The sequence below is a fragment of the Vidua chalybeata genome, chromosome 1 (genome assembly GCF_026979565.1).
Source record: "Vidua chalybeata isolate OUT-0048 chromosome 1, bVidCha1 merged haplotype, whole genome shotgun sequence".
NCBI lineage: Eukaryota > Metazoa > Chordata > Aves > Passeriformes > Viduidae > Vidua > Vidua chalybeata.
Genome location: NC_071530.1, coordinates 111,468,889 through 111,487,685, shown reverse-complemented (window position 1 = coordinate 111,487,685; position 18,797 = coordinate 111,468,889). Strand labels below are relative to the sequence as shown.

The 18,797-nt window shown below is 41.2% G+C and overlaps 1 protein-coding gene and 5 non-coding genes across 6 annotated transcripts in view; 3 read left to right on the top strand and 3 right to left on the bottom strand.

The window, feature by feature from the left end:
• UBE2V2 (ubiquitin conjugating enzyme E2 V2) overlaps window positions 1-3,189 on the bottom strand; it is a 30,413-nt gene extending 27,224 nt beyond the window's left edge. The window contains exon 1 of the mRNA XM_053945740.1: window positions 3,048-3,189. The gene's annotated coding sequence lies outside the window, so the exon portion shown is untranslated. The remainder of the gene's footprint in view (window positions 1-3,047) is intronic.
• A 2,128-nt stretch (window positions 3,190-5,317) lies between these two features.
• On the bottom strand, window positions 5,318-5,390 carry TRNAA-AGC (transfer RNA alanine (anticodon AGC)). The gene has a single exon. It is a non-coding gene; the product is annotated as a tRNA-Ala (tRNA).
• Window positions 5,391-14,308: 8,918 nt separating this feature from the next.
• On the top strand, window positions 14,309-14,381 carry TRNAA-AGC (transfer RNA alanine (anticodon AGC)). Its single transcript has one exon. It is a non-coding gene; the product is annotated as a tRNA-Ala (tRNA).
• A 674-nt stretch (window positions 14,382-15,055) lies between these two features.
• TRNAA-AGC (transfer RNA alanine (anticodon AGC)) lies at window positions 15,056-15,128 on the bottom strand. Its single transcript has one exon. It is a non-coding gene; the product is annotated as a tRNA-Ala (tRNA).
• A 2,170-nt stretch (window positions 15,129-17,298) lies between these two features.
• On the top strand, window positions 17,299-17,371 carry TRNAA-AGC (transfer RNA alanine (anticodon AGC)). The gene has a single exon. It is a non-coding gene; the product is annotated as a tRNA-Ala (tRNA).
• A 381-nt stretch (window positions 17,372-17,752) lies between these two features.
• Window positions 17,753-17,825, top strand: TRNAA-AGC (transfer RNA alanine (anticodon AGC)). Its single transcript has one exon. It is a non-coding gene; the product is annotated as a tRNA-Ala (tRNA).
• The last annotated feature ends 972 nt before the right edge of the window (window positions 17,826-18,797 follow it).

The following is an 18,797-nucleotide window of genomic DNA, read 5'->3' as shown; positions in this document are numbered from 1 at the left end:
ATTTTAAAGCCACAGAATGCCAGAAGAACTATATCAAAGACGTGCTAATTAGAAGTAGCTCTCAGAATGATGTGACAGTTTCAAAGGCTGAAATATCTGACATTCAGTAGCGTAAGAAGTGTGGAAAATTAATTCCACAAATGTCTAGCCATGATGCCAAATGTTTCTTCACCTGCAGAAGTCAGTTACAAAACTGAAGTTCCAGGCTCTTTCCTGGGAGCCAATGCCGAGCTCAGCTGAAGGCGGCTGCTGCGGTAGCACCTTGCACATCCTACCTGGGAGCTACAGCCCGCAGCGTGCTGGGGACACATTGGCAGGTGGGAGAAGGCAGCTCTCCTTGCAGAGTGCTGCTGAAGGGCAGCAGGCTCAGGAACAACCTGAAAGGACCCTGCTGGCATTCACGTAGACATGAGGGGAATGCACACTAAAGCAACCTGCAGGTGAACACACCTGGAAGGGGACACATCCCAAAATGTGTGCCAGGGTCACTGCAACGAGGGATTCCCAGGAGAACCTGCAGCCTGAGCACAGGGCTGCTGCTAGCAGCAGTCTAACAAAAAAAACTGTCACACTGTCGCACCTCGCTAACAGTAACAACACCCACATGCCGTTCTTGACATCCTATTTTATAAATAATGCTCAGTTTTTTTCCTTTACAGCTTATAAAAAGAGAGTAAAACTCATTCACAGACTTCTGGTAGAGATGCAAGATGTTTTTCTTCCAGCTAACCTGAAACCTCTTCCTCAGCGAGGACACAAATCACAGAATATGTTGAGTTGGAAGGGACCCACAAGGACCACAGAGCCCAGCTCCTTGCCCTGCACAGCACCATCCCCACCCTCACACATAAAATACGCTGCCTCCCTGCATTTATTCTTTGTTCATTTTAATCCAATACTCGTTTTGCTCTCTCTGCATACATAAAAATGATAAATCTACTATAGTTTTTAGTCCTTCCATTGATTTCTATTTTCTTTTATCAAGATACTAGTTTTGGGCAGAGTTTTGTAACAACAGAAATAAGCAGGAGTTTCAATATTTACACCAGAAGAATTAGAAGTAAGCTTTTCCAGTACAGTGAAAGTGTTCCTTAAGCTGCATTTCAATGATCTGTGGAGCCTTCTGTTGTCAAAACAAGCTGGTTGTAGGAATTCTCTTGTGTAGCCTATTTCAGTATTTTCGTGGAAGTAGTAACAATACTAAAAAAAAGAATATTTTGAAAAGTTCTCCCCTATTACACCATCACTGTAGAAGATATTGTGGCCTTGAACAGGGAGAAAAAAAAAAAAAGAGTTGTCCTTTTCCTGTTTTTTGGAATCAAGAGCAGGTGCAGGAGGGCTATTAGAGACCACTACACAAGCCTTGTCCACTGTTGTCCATCCATAATGTAACCAGGGTGTGCTCCTACTTGCATTAAGATAAAACCTGCTCAGCTCCAAGGTCAGAAAGAAGCACAATGGCCACTCAATGCCTGAGCATTTAGGTTTTTTTAAAGATTAATCCTTCTTTTTAGGTGATTCTGTGCTAACAATGAACAGCACACCTGCAAGTCTTGAGACATGACAGAAATAGAGCCATAGGCTCACCAAACCAAAGCCCACTTGTATTCCATGAGTCTCTGAAAGCACACAGCAGACTCCACAGTCCATCTGTGTTCAGATCCACCCACTAGATGTCAAGGCTTAGATTTAGCAGCAACAAATTACTGCAATACTAATTGCAACCACAGGAAGTAAAACGTGGGCCAAAATGGAAAAAAGACATTAAGGTTGCTTGCCTAGGTGAGGAAACCTCTGCTGAATTACTCTAAAACTTGTTTTATTTCACTCTTCTTATATTGGGCAAAGTTTACTGGAAAAAAAATGTAATTTTTTTTTCAACATTGAATTTGAGAGGAAAAATACCTTACAACTGGAAGCTGAACATATTTTAAAGGTGTAACTTCCTTTCCTTTCAAACAGGCTGAGAGAGTTGGGATTGTTCAGCCTACAGGAGAGGTGGCCCCAGCAAAAGCAGCTTCTGAGCACCAGAGGGCCTAGAAGAAAGCTGTAGAGTGACTTTTCACAAGGGTATGTATGCAGTGACAGCACGAGGGGTACAGCCTTATACTGAGACAGGGTAGGTTTAGGTTAGATATTAGTAAGAAGTTCTTTACTGTGAGAGTGGTGAGGCAGTGGAACAGATTGCCCAGAGAAGCCGAAACAGTGTTAAAACTAGGTTGGATGTTGCTCAGAGCAACCTCTTTTTGAAGAATGTGTCCCTGCCCATGGCAGAAGGGTTGGAACAAGATGATCTTTAAAGTCCTGTCCAACGCAAACCATTCTGTGGTACTAGGATTCTACGTGCTTATACATGGTAGTAAACTCACCTCTCACTCTCTTCAAAAAGAGTTCAAAATACAACTTCTGCTTACAACTTGGTCAAAATAGGGTATTGGTAGCCATTTCAGAAAAAAACTTTCATAAACTTTATTATCAAATATCACACAGTACCCATCAAGAGAAAAATCAGAACTGCAGTGCGCTCAGCTCAGAAAACAAATGTTCTATGATCATGTTGTGAAATAATTTTATTTAAAAGAAGAGTTTAACAGAATTGAGATTTCTGAGTGCAGATTCTACAGATGGCCCTCATGTTGTAGAATACTGTCTGCAGAGTTGCCATATTATGGTCCCCAAGCTCCATCTCAGCCTGAAACATTTTCTAAGTAATATATGGAACAAGGTATTGATAAAAGACAACTAAGGAATAATTATTTCCTATTTGCAGACTACAACAAAGACATAACAATAGCTTCCAGCAAGTTTAGTACAAACAAATTATTCTTCAGAATGAATAACTACCTTGTGAACTGATTTAAGCATGACATTACAGAGGACTGTAGTGTAAAGTATGAGTGGTAAGAGTAATAATAATAAAAATCAAATAAAACTGAATTCCCTCATGGTTCTTTACACAGAATATCTCTATGCAATTTCTGACACAGAAAGCACAGACACACCCAGAGTGGTTACTCCCTTGACATGGGGCTCTGGGAACTACTTACCCACTAACAAGTAGTATACTTCTACAGGTAGTAGTTCTTTTGAGAGCCAGGACCCTTGTGTCTCTCAATCCTGTAAATTCTTCACAGGATAGTGCGGCGTGGGTTTTTGCTCTCCCCGGCTGCACGCAGCTCTTGGGAGCCCGGCTGTGGCGTAGCTTCCACGTGCTGCCGGGGTTTGCTGCCGTGGGTTCCCGGACACGGCTCCGTGTCTCGGGCGCGTGGGCTGGCCAGTCTCTGTTACCGTGCGCTAAGGACCCGGCAAAGAGGAAGGAATTTGTCCATTTACTCCGTGCTTGGCAGGAACGGTTTATTGGTCACGTGGCGCAGTTCGATGGAAAGACGCGACCGCTCCCGGCACTCGCATGGGAGCAAATGGCGCCTGGCTGCCGGCGGGATAGGGCTTTATAGAGGGGCGGGGCGAGAGGATCCACGGCCTGCCGGCCAATAGGGGCGGCTGCCGTGGCGGTGACGTCAGCAACAGCGACCAACCAGAGAACCCCGCAGGGGCGGGCACCGAGCCAGAGCGGGCTGAGCGGGACCGTGTGGCTCGGGGCTGCCAGCACGGGGTTTCCCGGGGCCGGACGGCAGGGTGGTTACAGGAGCGGCACAGGGGTAAGAGCCGGCAGCAGGCAGCATGGGGGCAGAAACCGCGGGGGGGAACAACACGGGGGAAACGCGGGATTACAGAACTTGGCTTATTTTAACATAAATTAAAAACCCTAATCTAAACCCAAACTCCGGGATGCAACAGGATAGTTTACCTAAAAAATAAGGACATAAAACACCACATGGGATAAGCAAAAATTTCTTACTTCTACTCATATTTACACCAGAAGAATTATAAGTAAGCTTTTCCACTGTTTACAAGCCCTAATAGACAGAAGTGCCCCAATGTAGGAAGCTGGGCACAAATGTAATAAAAGTGATTAGTCCTGAGAGCTTTCAGCTTTTTCAAGTGGTTGCAAACTCCACCTGAACAGAGCCCCACCAAATTCCCTCATTCCATCAGTGCACAACTTGCATTTGATCAGCCAAGAAGAGCAATATAACTCATTTCCTTTAAAAGCACAGAAAGCATCAGGTATTATGCAGTAACAGAAACACAGAAAACACAGAAACAGTAATAATCACACAGAAGACTACTGGAGAGTCTCATTCCAAGCAAACAGACATTTAAATTATTACCTAAGTCCAAAAGGGACTCATGACAAGACCACAATAATTTTCTCTCCATTAGACTTCAAGAGGCATCAAGCAGCCTTAAAGTCACAATTCCTCCTTTCTCTCCAGTACTTGGAGAATACAAGACAAATAAGCAAATGCAATTTCTATCCCATTCCATCTAGAAGTTAATTCCTTTCTTGTCATGGTCACAGATCTCCCTTACTTTCTTCACAGGTGCTACTTGTAAATCCATGCAGCAGAGTTTCTTCTCCTCCCTTAACATGGAGCCTAATTAATTAATAACTTTTGTTTCCTGTTTCTGTTTAATATGTGCACTCCCAAGTTCCTAATTGCATGTAATTTAATGTATGTGTAAGAAGCACATTCTGCTCATTTCCTCATGCTATCTCAAACTAGAAGTGTAAGCAGTTAAATATCTGAATGAGCCAGTAAGAAAATAAAATCAGAATTTAAACAAACCACTAAACAAAACAAAAAAAAACAAACAACCCCCCCCAAAAAAAAAAACAAAAAACAAAAAAGACCCCAACCCTCATGTAGCCATGGTACTTCAGAGATGTGAAAATTCACAAGCAAAAGACACAATCTTGCTAGTAGCTGCAAAAGAACTATAGAATGATCTAGCCCGTTCTTTCTAATAAACAGCCTATACAACCAAAACAGAGCAGAAACAATGAGTCTTACTCAAAGCATGAATACAAAATTTTGTTCACAACACACTAAACTATAATATTAGATGTAAACTAATGAATGAAATCATTAAACAAATACTTAAGGACCAGTCAAAAAATTCCTCATTTCCTTTTCTTAATAAATTTTACATGTAATTTTTATTGCATTAAGATGTCAGTAAATTTGATTATTTCACGCAAAGATTTTTTTTCTACTTCCTCTATGCAAAAGAACAAACATCTGGTTTTGAAATGAAAAAATGAAATATTTAAATCAATATGTTTTTCTTTCAATTTATAGTTCTTTCAGGTTTCTGTACACCATTCATTACACAAGAAAAATTAAGCATAAATAGGAAAATAATTTTAAATGTTGCCGTGTGTTTTTTAACGACATCGATACTGAAAAAACACTGGAGAATGCGGGCATCGATCCCGCTACCTCTCGCATGCTAAGCGAGCGCTCTACCATTTGAGCTAATTCCCCACTTGAAAAAAAAAATCGTGAAACTTGAAGATAAACACTCTAAACTTACATAAAAACCACAACTACGTTCTATTATAAATTCGTTGTTTCTTGCCGAGTCATTCTTTCCACTCACCAAAAACTGACTGCAGCCCACAGCTGCAGTCATGGGACCCGTCTTGCAGTATGGACACTACCAGAATAATCATATTCATCCTTTTATAACACGAGTCTTTGTTATTTAGCTGGTTTCATGCAAGAAACTCTCCAAAAGACCAAGTTACTTAAAAAAAACCCCAAATGTGTGTTTCTAGAAAAAAAAAAAAAGCGCTACTTTTATTGAACAACTGTTCCAAATTCAACAAGGAAAACCCTTGTTCTTTCCAATTTTCAGGGCATGCACGTGTAAAGACTGGTTCAGGAAACGTTTAATAAAGGAAAAAAATGTTATATGTTTGAATGAAACAGAGTTTTATAGTCAAAACTTACACATATGTGTGTGAGCATACATATATATGCACACACACATCCTGTCATATAAATACGTATATATGCACACATACATCTTTTTGGAAGGTGTCTGGCTTCTCTGAGGTGAGAGAGTCAAGTGAAAATAAAGCAGATCTGTTTTTTTCTGATTTATTACCTCACCAAATGCACTTCCCTATAATTAATACATTACTTTTACCAGCCTTAAAACACTGACTTTTTGAAAAATGAAAGCACGTCACGTGACTTGACACGCAGCATAAAGCTTATATCGTAAGCAGGGAACATGATGATGTACGGCCCCATCAAAACTCTACCCACAGCCCCTGGCGCCTGGTCCTGACCCCCCCAAACTGAACGCACAGCCCCCCTCAGCTCGGTTCCCCCACAGAGCACCCAAACCCCGGGGCGCGGCCCCCGCCCCGCCAGGGAGCGGCGATGGCGGGGCCGCCCCGGAGCCGCGGCAGCAGGGGCCGCTCCGCGCTCGTCCCTGGAGCTCCCGTCACGGCCCCTGCAGCTGCGCTCCCTCACGGACACACTTCTGGGCCTCGGCTCCTCGCGTGTGCTTCCCTGCTTCCTCGGCACAGCCCTCTCTCCTTCCACAGACCCTTTCCTTTGGCGTTTCAAAATCGCCTGCCACCTGCTCCGTGCTCTGCCATCCCCTCCTTCCCCCAGCCGCCTCGCTTCTGCTTCAAAGAATTACAGGCTCGATTAGGTTAGAAAAGACCTCAGAGATCATCGAGCTTAACTTCTGCCTTAACACCAGCACAATGTTAACTAGGCCATGGCATTAAGTGCCACATCCAGTCTGGGACAGTGACTCCACTACCTCTTTGGGCAGCCCATTCCAATGTCTAATCACTCCTGTGAAGAAACTCTTTATGATGTCCAAACTATATCTCCCCTGGTGTATCTTACACCTATGTGCTGTTGTCTGCTCCCTAGATGCATGTGAGAAGAGGCCAACCCTCATCTGGCTACAGCCTCCTTTCAGGTGAGGTGGTTGTGGAGAGTGGTAAGGTCTCCCCTGAGCCTCCTTTTCTCCATGAGAAACAAAACATAAACACCTGCAGCTCCCTCAGCCGCTCCTCAATAGGAATGTGCTCCAGATTCTCCACTAGCTCTGTTGGCCTCCTCTGGACACATGTCACTATCCTTCTTGCTGTGGGGGGCCCAGAACGGAACAAGGTGAGGCCTCAGCAGTGCTGAGTACAGGGTGATAATTGCTGCCCTGGTCCTGCTGGCCACACTATTTCTGATATAAAAATAATGTGAACACACCTGTAACAACTTTCACATACACATAACTTGATCGACCCAGGTTTTTTGAAGCTGAACCAAAATGGCTGAGCTCCACTTTACATCTTTCCCCTACTTATTTTAACCACAGAGGCCTCTCAGGTATCTCTTCGAAGCATAAAGTGATGTACCAAGCAAGAGAGCTGTGTTTGGCTCTGGTTCTGCATAGGGTGAGAAGAGTTTACAAACTCCACCTGATTTGTCATGGCAGTGTTCACTTCTGCTCTTCTCCATAAACTCTGCTCTTGCACATACAGACAAATTATGTGGCCCATAATCTACCACCCAGTGACTTTCTGACTGTTGCTTGAACGTCTTCATTTAGAGGAGATTTTTCCTGCACTATACCAGACAATGGCTCCTTGTTAAGCCAGGCCACATTGCTCACTCCACAGATGGGAGAAGTTACTCATCCATCAAGTTTAAGCCAGGCCAAGAAGAAATTAAATCAGAGCTTGAGTGGAGGATCGCCACCTGACTGGTTTCTAACCAGCCTGGCTTGTTTTTACATCATTTACTTGCTTCTGGTGATGCTGAATCATTTTATGTACCTTAGCCCTGACATGTGATGAATGGCTTGGAGGTACTGTACATGCACATCCAGTTGTTCCTGGAGCTGGATTCTTTGGCAGGAGGCAAGACAGACTAGGAATAACTTAAACTAAGCCACTGTCTTTAGTGGCAGTGTCCACTTCATGCTTGACAAGCTTCAGCATTGATTTGCTACAATTTTTTGACAGTGCCAACCACAAGAAACTAGGAAGGGGAAGAAAGAATAATGTATGCAGAAAAAAATATAGCTGTCAGTCTAAGAGCACTAATGGTACAAGTGAGAGTAACAATCAGGTACAAAGTTGCTCTGGATTTATGGCCAGCTGTATGTTTAAGCTGTACCTGATTTTTTTGGTTGGTTGTTGGTTTTTTTGTTTGTTTTTTTTTAATACTAAAGCTAGTTCTGTCAGAGGTAAACCCAAGATTTTTGAAGGGCAGGAGAGGGTGATTGATTGTGTATAGTTTTCCAGTACTTGAAGAATGTTTAAAAAAATTAAAAGCAGTGTGAAAATGATATAACACTTGTGAAGTAAGGAGAGATCTTTGCCATGTAAGTAATTCATTTTTCTATGGCAGCAGATAGAACATGCACAGGCACTTCAGCAGGTTTTCTACTGAAAACACTAAGTGGAAAATTGAGCTACAAAATTCAGCTAAAATAAGCCACTATTTTTTTCACATGATCTTATTTATGAAGAATGAACCACCTTGGATGCTCATCTGGGCCTAAAAGCACCTGCTTACTTGATCATCTCTAGGAATTTAGAGTGAGTTAGCTAACCAACACTCATTAGTCCATTATTTACCAGTAATGACAAGGAACATATTTAGACCAGGCATTCCTGATTAACTTCCTGGTCAAGTCTTTGGATTAAAAAAAAAATCACCATATTTTTGTCTTTATCTTCAGAAAAAATAAAGCTTTCTTCACAGGAAGTTGTTTAGAGATAGCTGCTAACAATTCAAATGCTGCTGTGATCCTAAAGGACTGGTAAACAACTTAAGATTCTGCATTGATCTTGTTTCAAGTTGTTGAACACCATTAACATTTTTTTTTCATAGCCTTTTATTTATTTGAGAAGTGTTGAAGTAGCTGTAATTTTACCAACAACATTTAGCAAAAGAACTTAAAAGCTACATAAAAATAGCTCAGCCCTTGCTGAAAGAAATCAATGAATTTCTGTTTTTTCCTTATTTTACTTTTTTTCAGGAAAAATATCTAGCAATACACAAAAATAGCAAGGTTATAAACACACAGGAGATGGGCTGTTGGCAAAACTTCAGACACTGAGAGGAACTGAGGAAGAAAGGGTGTAAGCTGGAGCACCTTAGGCTATACAGTTTCACCAAGCCTACTGGCTGGATAAACTAAAGGTGGGTTTTACCATTTACTGCTAAGACTGCCTCTTCTTGCTAACAGTTAACCTGATATTTGGTGCCAGAAGTGCAGAAGCTGAGATTGTTTGCAAGACAGGAATAGTTTTTACAGTTGCAAATAACCCTTATTTTTCTATAATCTCTTTTTTAAAAAACACATAAAGTGACAGAGAAAGATATATTGCATATCCAAATTATTCAGAAGTCGTGTTCTCAGCTGTTAGAAACTATCAGGAATGTGGTTAGAAAATGGAAATTCTGTCCTCCTTGAATGCATATTGATGTACATTCTTAAAAATTGTTTTCCAACCTCCACCCTCAAAGCAATGCCTAGGAAAATGCATGAGTATAAACCTTATCATGAATTTACATTATGAAAAAAAAATATTTAGGTCCATTTAAAGGCATACACACTCAGTTGATATTCCTGCTACTTACAGCCATTGCATTGGGAAAACTAGGATAAAAATCTGCTCTTTGCAGCATTACCTTTTCCCCCTGATGATACAGAAGGCAGCTTCAGGGGGACAAAAGAGCTGGCCAACAGGCACGTTGATGGCTTTTCTTTAGGACACCTACCTGCCATCCCAACAGCTGCCTCACGCATCAGGAGGAAGCCCAGCTACAGCATTTCTCTTTTCACATGATGACAAACCTCCCAGCACTGCCTGCTCACCGCTCCATCTCTAAAGGAATAAAAGGAGGGCAGCAGCTGCCCTGGAGGAGAGAGTTGCCATTGGGGTGGGTGGAAGGTTCTAGCACAGGGCAGGGCACGCTTAGTGCCTGAGAAGGGTGGAGCAGAGCCCCAGTCCTGAGAGGCTGGGAAGGTGGGAACATGTGGGCAGGGGAGCTGTGTCTGCTGTGTTGTCAGCTGGCGTGAGTCTGGGCTTAGACCATCGAAAGCAGGCGGAGGAGGTTTGTGCACAGGGGTTTTACCCAGGGGTTTTCTGGTCGTGGTGGTTGTTTCAGTGGGTGTCACAAAATCTAGTTTTGGAGTCATGGGGGTGCTTGTTTGAAGGAGGAGGTGCAGTGGGCAGTGGAGCTCCTTAGCAGGGCAGGTGGTTTTGTGGGTACCCGTGGGGTTCCTGTGCTCCTCTGCCATGATTCAGTCTTCAGTCCTCCTTCAATTGTTCTCAACACCTACAACCACACTAATCCTACACTGCATTAGTAAGTTTTAATAGCTGTTGTTTTCTTTACTTCTGATACTACTCGTCCAGAGTTCACTTAATGTGTAACATTGAGCCCAGGAGAAAAGTGGAAGACTCAAATCAGAGGATAACTTGGGTTGAAGAATTTGTTGAAGTGGGTGCTATCCTAAATTTTTTTTTTACTTAATTCAGCATGGCTGTGCTGTTTTGAATACACTGTAAGCAGGTAGCTTCATAAGTGAATGCAGCTCCTTTGATGATAAGTCTGGTTTCCCTGTTCTAGTTTAAAATTATTGTATGTAATGGTGGTGTATAAATTTAAAAAAGGAAAGCTCTCAGCTTTTCATATGGACCTAAGTAATTAGATATTAAACATACGTGAACTTCAGTGAGTTCTGTGTATCTTAACCCTCTAGTCTTTGAACATTGCAGCCAAATAAATTTTTCAGTTCCTTGCCTATAACCAGTTCCTTGGGGCTTTTTATAAGTAGTTGATTTATTTATTTGGATGAGGTTATTGTTCTTAAAACTACTATGTTATTCTGGAAAAAATCTCATTTAGTGAGTATGTAGTTCTGTTCCTTAGTAAAAGCCTCAGGATATAGGGATCTGAACCTTCTTAAGTCTTCTAAGCTATGAAAAATCTTCATTCGCACCCTTGTTAACTTTGGCACAAAAAGTGAAAAGTGGATAAAAATTGAAAATGCAAAAAGATTGTTTACTATTTTGTGGAAATCCATGGCTTGGAAGAGACACTAAATGAGCATGAGGAAAATCTTGTATGTGCTGTTCAGAGATAGCTAATTGGCCAGATGGCCTAATAGCTAGCCCACATTCTCTGCTAGGTGGAATTTTAGGGAATGTCGAGAAAATTTAGATTCTTACAGTGGTGATTTAGAAGACAAAGGTTGCAGATCCAGTGGGATTCAGGCATAGTCAATCTCACTGCTTTTGTAACAACTTTGTTTATTGCTATTAATGATTAAACAGTTTGATTTGTATGTAAAATTAGTAGTGCAGTTTTTCTGTACTGTCATCCTGTTTATTTCAAGGAGGGCATTGTACATGCAGCATGATGTTGAAACTTTTTAAAACACTCATTCAGTTAGTAGGGATACAAGGTCTTCCAGAAAAATTTGGGAGTAAGTTGTAATGTGAGTCTAAAAAAAAGCAAACCTAAATACATAATCATGTTAATGTATGACTTCCTGTTTCGCCATCTGAAAACAGAATTAAATCTTTGCCAATCTGGAATCCATATGATAACCTAGGTGGAAATCTAAAATTCATGGATCCTTTTAGAGAAAGAGAATGGTAACTTGTATGTTTTCTTGGTATTTGAACTCCCTGATAAAGTTAGAGATTTTACAGGTTGAAATAATGAGGGCAATTTTTGTATTGGTCCCCAGGGAGATGACAGAGAGTAGCATAAAATGATTTGCTCAGAGCTGTGCTCTGAGATTACTGTCTTCTTATTAGTGCACAGAGAGCACAGTGTTAACCTAAATGCTAATCTGGTAAATATATACAAAGAACATTTTGGTGTCATACTTCTTACAAAAGCAGTATGTTTAATATGAATTATTTTGGCTTTTGCAAGTTTCTGTTGTGACTGCTAATGGTAACTGAAGTTACTTAGGATGCGTGACTAAAGTGATTCTTTGACCAATATTACAGAATTTTGTACTGGTGCATAACCTCCCAGATGGACTATACTGATTTCCCTCAAATGCAGTAACTGCAGTAGCAAATACTATGAAAAGTAACAAATATTTATAGTGTTTATTATGTTTTGAATTTGGTTTTTTTTTCTTCTTGGTTGGTTCTTCTGTTCTGGGATTTCTTTAGCATGTTTATATCCTGTGGTTTGGGTATGAATCAATGAATAATGGTAAAATGGAGGCAAAATTTTATGAACAAGCAATAACATCTTCACCAACAAATCAAGTTTTATTCTCATTGTGGCCATTAAAAACAGAAATAGGGATTCTGGGTAGTTTCTTCTGACTCATGGCATGTCTCTTGTGTCGCTTTTTATGTGATTTACAGTGCATTTGGTGGGGTGCTGTCTGTTGGATTTTGAGGTTTTTGTTCATGGGTTTTTTCCCCTCCAGAGGATGGTGTGAATTTTGCTGTCCGATTCCATAATTTGATACTGCTTTTCAGTAAAATTATCTCTGAGGTCCAAAACACGTTTCCTTCAATGCTTTAAATATGGGATAAATACTAGATACGGAACTGGAGACATACTTGTTTCCTTTTAATGCTCTGCCTATCACCTTGAAGGTTAGGCTATTTATCAGAATGAAGGTACTAGAGCTGTCCTTACTCATTTTGCCACTGCTTAATTTATAGTTCGTTCTGAGTTTTGCTTAATTTTAAGTAAATTTTACCCTGCCTGCCGTTTTAAAGCCTTAAGACTGTCAGTGCCTAGTCACAAATTGAAAATTTCAGTTTGCGTGCAGTTGTAAGTCTGCTTGGGGATTCCCTTAATTAAATCAAGTAGATGTGCTGTGTCTTTCAAAATCTGGCTTGATGAAACCCTGGTCTTGCCTGGGCTGCGTTCTTATAAACCCTGATACAGATACAACCAGAAGGGTTCTGTTTGCTTGCTTCTTTGTTTTATAGCATAGGTGTTTTTGAGACTTAAATGGTTTTTGTTCAGAAGGAATACTAAGAAAAATGTGAAACATCCCAGAATAGAAGGAGAGTAGCAAGCTTCCTTACTTTGCCAGGCACACTGACCTGTGGGGCTTTCAGTCAGCTAGTTGCTTAAATGTCAGTGGTATCTGCAGCATAATTCCAGCAGTAAAAACTTAATTACCTCCTGCAAATTAAGTTCAGATGCTTCTTTCCACATTGATTAAATAGGAAAGGGAAAAACTTTTTTTTTTTTTGGCAAAGCCAGCTGTTTCAATTAGAGTGAGGGAGTAGGTGGCAATACACTAGAATTTTGTTAATGGAAGAATGTGCACAGGACTTTTGGTATACAGCTTTAGGGCTAGACTAAAGACTGAAATTTTGTTATTTTGTTTTCTGAAATCACTAAGTCACTGAAGAGGGGATATTTGAAAGATCTTTATATGTCAGCATGGTTCATGTGTCTTAAAGCATTTTGCGGTAATCAATAGCTGTTTGTGTAGTTATTTAATAAATTTCATTTCAGATATTCCTTTTTTTTTCCAGAAAAGCAGATTATTTAATATTGTTAGTGTAACAAAAATTCACAACTCTCTCTTGCTGTTTGTGAAACCACTGAACAGAATTTTCACTGCTGTTTCATTATAGTAAAAATGTATGGTTTTTTACATTTTAGTTGTGTATTTTTGATTTTTAATGTATTTGTGTGAGTGTGCTTCTTTATCTGGTGATAGCATCACAACTTAAAAATGCCTGAGAAATATAAGTAAGTTATGTGAACTATTACTTTGTTTCCCAGTGTTCCATTTGGTGCTTTTTTTTTTTTACCCCCTTTTTATAACATGAACCCAGCCTCTATTTCCACAAGAGAAAGAACTGGAAGAACTCTACCTATTCCGTCATATATATTTTATATTGTAAAACATGGAGAAGGATAAAGTCATTTAGCCGATTGTCTTCCACCTGGGGATTACAAATAGGAAAAATCTGGTTCAGAAAAAGTACAGTATTTAAATATATCCAGATTTCTCTTAAGCAGTAATAATTGTTTGGTGTGAACATAAGTCTGCAATTGCCTGGAAACACAAGCCCGGATGTTACCCAGATGCAGCTCCGCTGAACAAAGCCTGCTGTTGCCTCAAGGAGTCCAGATATCATATTAGGCAAAATTCCCACTACGGCTGTCAAAAGCAGTGCTCTTGCAGGAAGACCTAATTGTTTCTGCGTTTCGCTGGAGGGCTGAGCGCTGTTAAAGTCTGCTCGTGACTTCGAGAGGAGATCAGAAGAGCTCGGACTGCCCAGCTACGGGGATTTGGGGCAGGAAGTTTTGTTTGTGTTGGAGACGGCGGGTCACGTTTCAGCGGGTTGTGCAGTGATCCGGCAGCGAGGGAAGAGCAGCAATGGGCAGTGAAGGAGGCGGGGAGCCCGCGGGGGGAATTAGCTCAAATGGTAGAGCGCTCGCTTAGCATGCGAGAGGTAGCGGGATCGATGCCCGCATTCTCCAGTGTTTTGCTGAGCCGCTGTTTTGAATTCAGATGTGTTTTCTTGGAGCAGTTTCGTAAGGATTAAAATGAATCCGTTTGGAGACGCGTTTGCGTGGTATGAAATATTTAAGTGTTTAACGTTGATCAGAGCTGAGCTTTTTTTTTTTTTTTTTTTTTTTTTAAGTGCAAATTATCTTCTCATGGCTAGAGGGGGACATTAAATGATACTGTGGGAGACCGAATATCACTTGAAACTCACGTTAGGAACAAGTGTGCCCTCCCCATCATCCTACAGCGGGTGCAAGGTAGCTGGAGAGACACCAATTCTGTGTGAGCTGATGATTTATATAGACAACTACAAACTTTTACATCTCCGCAGAGACAATTCCAGTACCTTTTCGTATCATTAAAAAGTAATTATAAATGCTCACATTGGGGGCAGTGGTAAGGGACGGAATCGGCTATTTCTTCTTTCCTGTATCACAGACTAACAGCGTTAGTTTAGATGGGTTTGTGAAGAATTTGTTCCTCAGAGAGTGCACAAGTGTAATCCATTCAATTAACATTTCTTCTCCCCTTTTATTTGCCGCGTGAGGTAGTCTGTATTCCCTGCTGAGGATTTTCTACCACAAAACCGGGACAGTTCATGGAAGAAAATCTTTTCCCACCGTGGCGCCAGAGCTGATCAAAACACTGGAGAATGCGGGCATCGATCCCGCTACCTCTCGCATGCTAAGCGAGCGCTCTACCATTTGAGCTAATTCCCCCTGCCGCAGGGGTGCGGGGCGGTGGCACTTGTGCTGAATCACCGCGCTTTGCTGCGTTGCGTCGCTCTGCCCAACAGCACTGAGTCACTTCTGAACTTACGTGGAACACCCGATGGCTGAAACGCCGGGATACACACTTGGCGCATGAGGAGCGTTTTCTGCTGTGTTCCTTGGATAAAACAATTCGTTTTCTTGAGCAGTGCATCCTCTAGCTTTTATGAAGGAGAGAGAACTCATTTTCTTACGTCTCTTACAAATACAAAAAGGTTTGTAAATTTAGAAAGATTACCGTAAGAAGTCACTCAAGCACAGTGAGATTTTTCGTCTCCTTTTTTTTCAAGTCTTCCGTTCCTTTTCCAACTTTATTTTCTAATTAAACATACATAAATGATAAGTACAATGTTTTAAAACTTCATGTTTAGTTTTTGGAGAGCAAAAATTCATTCACATATTCTTGTGTTATATTGTAGAAATTATTTGTACGTCCACCTTTATTTATTGACTTTGATAATTCTGTCCAAATAGTATTGCATTTAAAATACATGGGATTACAAAGCACATTTCTTAAATAGAAAAATTCACCTATAGTCATACTAACTGACTTTGCAGTCGGAAGCACATGGCTAAACCTCTATTCACAGGCTGTTAAATCAAAGAATGCTTTCTAGATTTCAAGAAAGAAAATAAAGTTTACAGAGAGAGTAGATACGCTGATATGCTCTGTTTAAATGCAGATGACTAAGTCCTGCTAGAAAACTAAAGTGTGTGCAGTAACTCAACAATAGAAGTACTGGTGGTTTTCTCTGAAGGATTTAACTTACTGGATGGCAGCAACCACTCAAAACAAAATAAATTTCAAACTGAGCATCAGCGAGGTACAGCTTGTCGTAGGTAATGTAGTACTCCAAATCTGTTACAATCCAATTACAGGTCGAGATGTGGAACTACAGCTACAGTGTGTCTGCAAACATTCTCTTAAAATTCAGATATTCTCCTGCCTAACTTCAGTCTCTGCACAATAAAAAAATTAAAATTTATCCTTAAGACTTCTTGAATTATATTGGAGATTATTTTATCTACCTCACTTGAGCAGACTTGATGGGGGAAAGCAAATATGCAAAAGCAGTTTTAGTAATTCTCACAGGCATATGTGCCTCTTAGACTCACTGATGGCCCCTGCATGCGTGTGGCCAGGATCTCTCCCATATCGTGTTGCATGAGGTTCAGCTCTATGAACAGTTTTCCTTATCAACCCTGTGCAGTTTGAGTCATTATGAAAAAGGCAGATTACCTCTCCCTGTTTTTCACCACCACATCTCACTCTGCCACCATGGAAAAGGCCTAAAGGTTCACCCATTTGGTTCACAGAAAAACAGTTGATTTAATGCCCAAGCCAGATAAGGGTGAGGAAAGATCTCTGCACTATTTTCAATTACTAAAACATGTATTTTATATAATTGACAACATTGTTTTGTGATCATGAATTTGTTGTGAGTGTTGCTAAGTTTTCATGTAAGATGGTGAGTAAAATGTAATTTCTTAACCTGGTTGGGAAAACTTCCTCACCTATGTCTGAAAAATAGCCCAACCTTCTCAGGGTCCATTAAAAAAAAAAATCAGGGTGTTTTATTTTTGAAGGCTTTGTGTCCACTTACTTTCATTTAACACAGATCCACAGAATGACTAGGTTGGAAAAGACCTCAAAGACCATCAAGAGATGATTTCAATGCATCTTCTTGTCAATACTAATGGAAACTGATATAAGTTAATCAGGCTTGAGTTTTGCTTTCTAGCTGGTCTCTTGGGGGGACATCAGGGCAAATGCGAGTTTTGTATTATCGTCAAGCTGCTCCACTGTGTTTTCTGTGATGTGATTTCCCTGAATGTAGGAGGACAAATGTGGCAGGTGGCACTGAAGGGCTGCAGGGCACGCGTTTGTCGCGCATGTTAGCGTGAAGTGCCTTATCACATTACTCCGCCTTACCGCGTCAGTGTTTTTGTCATCTTGGGCAAAACCATAGGTGCCTCCAGGTCAGGCGGTAGTTAAATGTTCAGAATGGCTGCCCTGGGGTTACTCCCCGCGGTGAAAAAGCAGAGTAAAAGCAAAAAACAAAGTTTGTATTTATAGCTATTGAAGTCTGAAGCTACAGGATGCTAGTGGTGGGCACGGGGGGAATTAGCTCAAATGGTAGAGCGCTCGCTTAGCATGCGAGAGGTAGCGGGATCGATGCCCGCATTCTCCACTGTCGGTTTTGCTCCCCGTGGGAGTAAAAAATACTTCACTACGAGTATTTAAAAAAATACTTAAATAAAGCATGACGCGTGTAGCAAGAAAGCAAAATGCTACAACGCACTTTCCTTCGTGAACGGCGAGTGCCAAACGGGTTGTTTTTTATAATCATATGCACACAGCTGGAAAACGTGTCTGTTCCATTTTGCCTTGTTTCTTGCTGCTTGATTTGGAAATGCTAAATGAAATACTACAAATGTGTGATTGTGTAATCGAAGCCGAACGTGTTCTCTTTTGTGAGCAGAGAGGGAAAACTACGTTCTGCGTGTAAAACCGTGGTTTTAGAGGCTCTCGGAGGATCAGAGTTCTGTGATCCCAGTAGTGCCCTTGAGGGGGGGAATTAGCTCAAATGGTAGAGCGCTCGCTTAGCATGCGAGAGGTAGCGGGATCGATGCCCGCATTCTCCAGTGTTTTGCCAGACAGGAAACCATCCCCACTACCAACAAAATGTGTAATTATTTCTGTAAAATGTTAGTTTTGTTTTCATTGGAGTAAAACTGATTTTTTCCTTCCTCGTTTTCTTCCTCTGCCCTTACTACCTAAATCAGTTTATACCTTATATAACTGTATAGGTCAGTCCTCTGTTGTAACAGTTGACTTCCTGGACAGTGTAAGTTAAATTGAGCAGGAAGAGAATTCTGCAGTATGACATTTTTCCATGCTTAATGAAAAACACCGTGTCGTGCTTTAACCCCAGCCAGTCACCAAGCCCCACACAGTTGCTCACTCACTCCCCCACCAGCAGGGAGACAATTAGAAGTGTAATAACTGGAGAACTCAGTGGTTGAAATAAAGGCAGTTTAATAGGGAAACCAAAAGCCAGGCACACAAACAAAGCAAAAACAAGGAATTAATTCACTGTTTCTCATGGGCAGGCAGGTGTCCAGCCATTCCCAGGAGAGGAGGGCCCCATCACATGTAATGGTTACTTGGGAAGACAAATGACATCACTTCAAGTGTTCCCCCGCTTCCTCCTCCTCCCCCCCCACGTTATATACTGGGCATATTGTCATATGGTCTGGAATATCCCTTTGGCCAGTTGGAGTCACCTGTCCTGGCTGTCTCCTCTCTACCTCCCATGCCAACATGGAAATATGAGAAGCAGAAAAAGGCCTTGGCTCTGTGTAAGCCCGGCTGAGCAATAACAAACACATCTCTGTATTATCAACCCTGTGTTCAGCACAAATTTAAAATACAGCCCCATAACAGCCACTGTGAAGAAAATTAACTGCACAGCATCCAAAATCAGCATACAATGGATGAATGATGGTTAGAGACCTGAATTAATGTGTGTTGACCACACAGTGGAAATAGTTTCAGAATGCTTGTTCTTTCCCAGCTGTCTGTTGTGATCCCTGGCCAGATATATAGGATCTTCT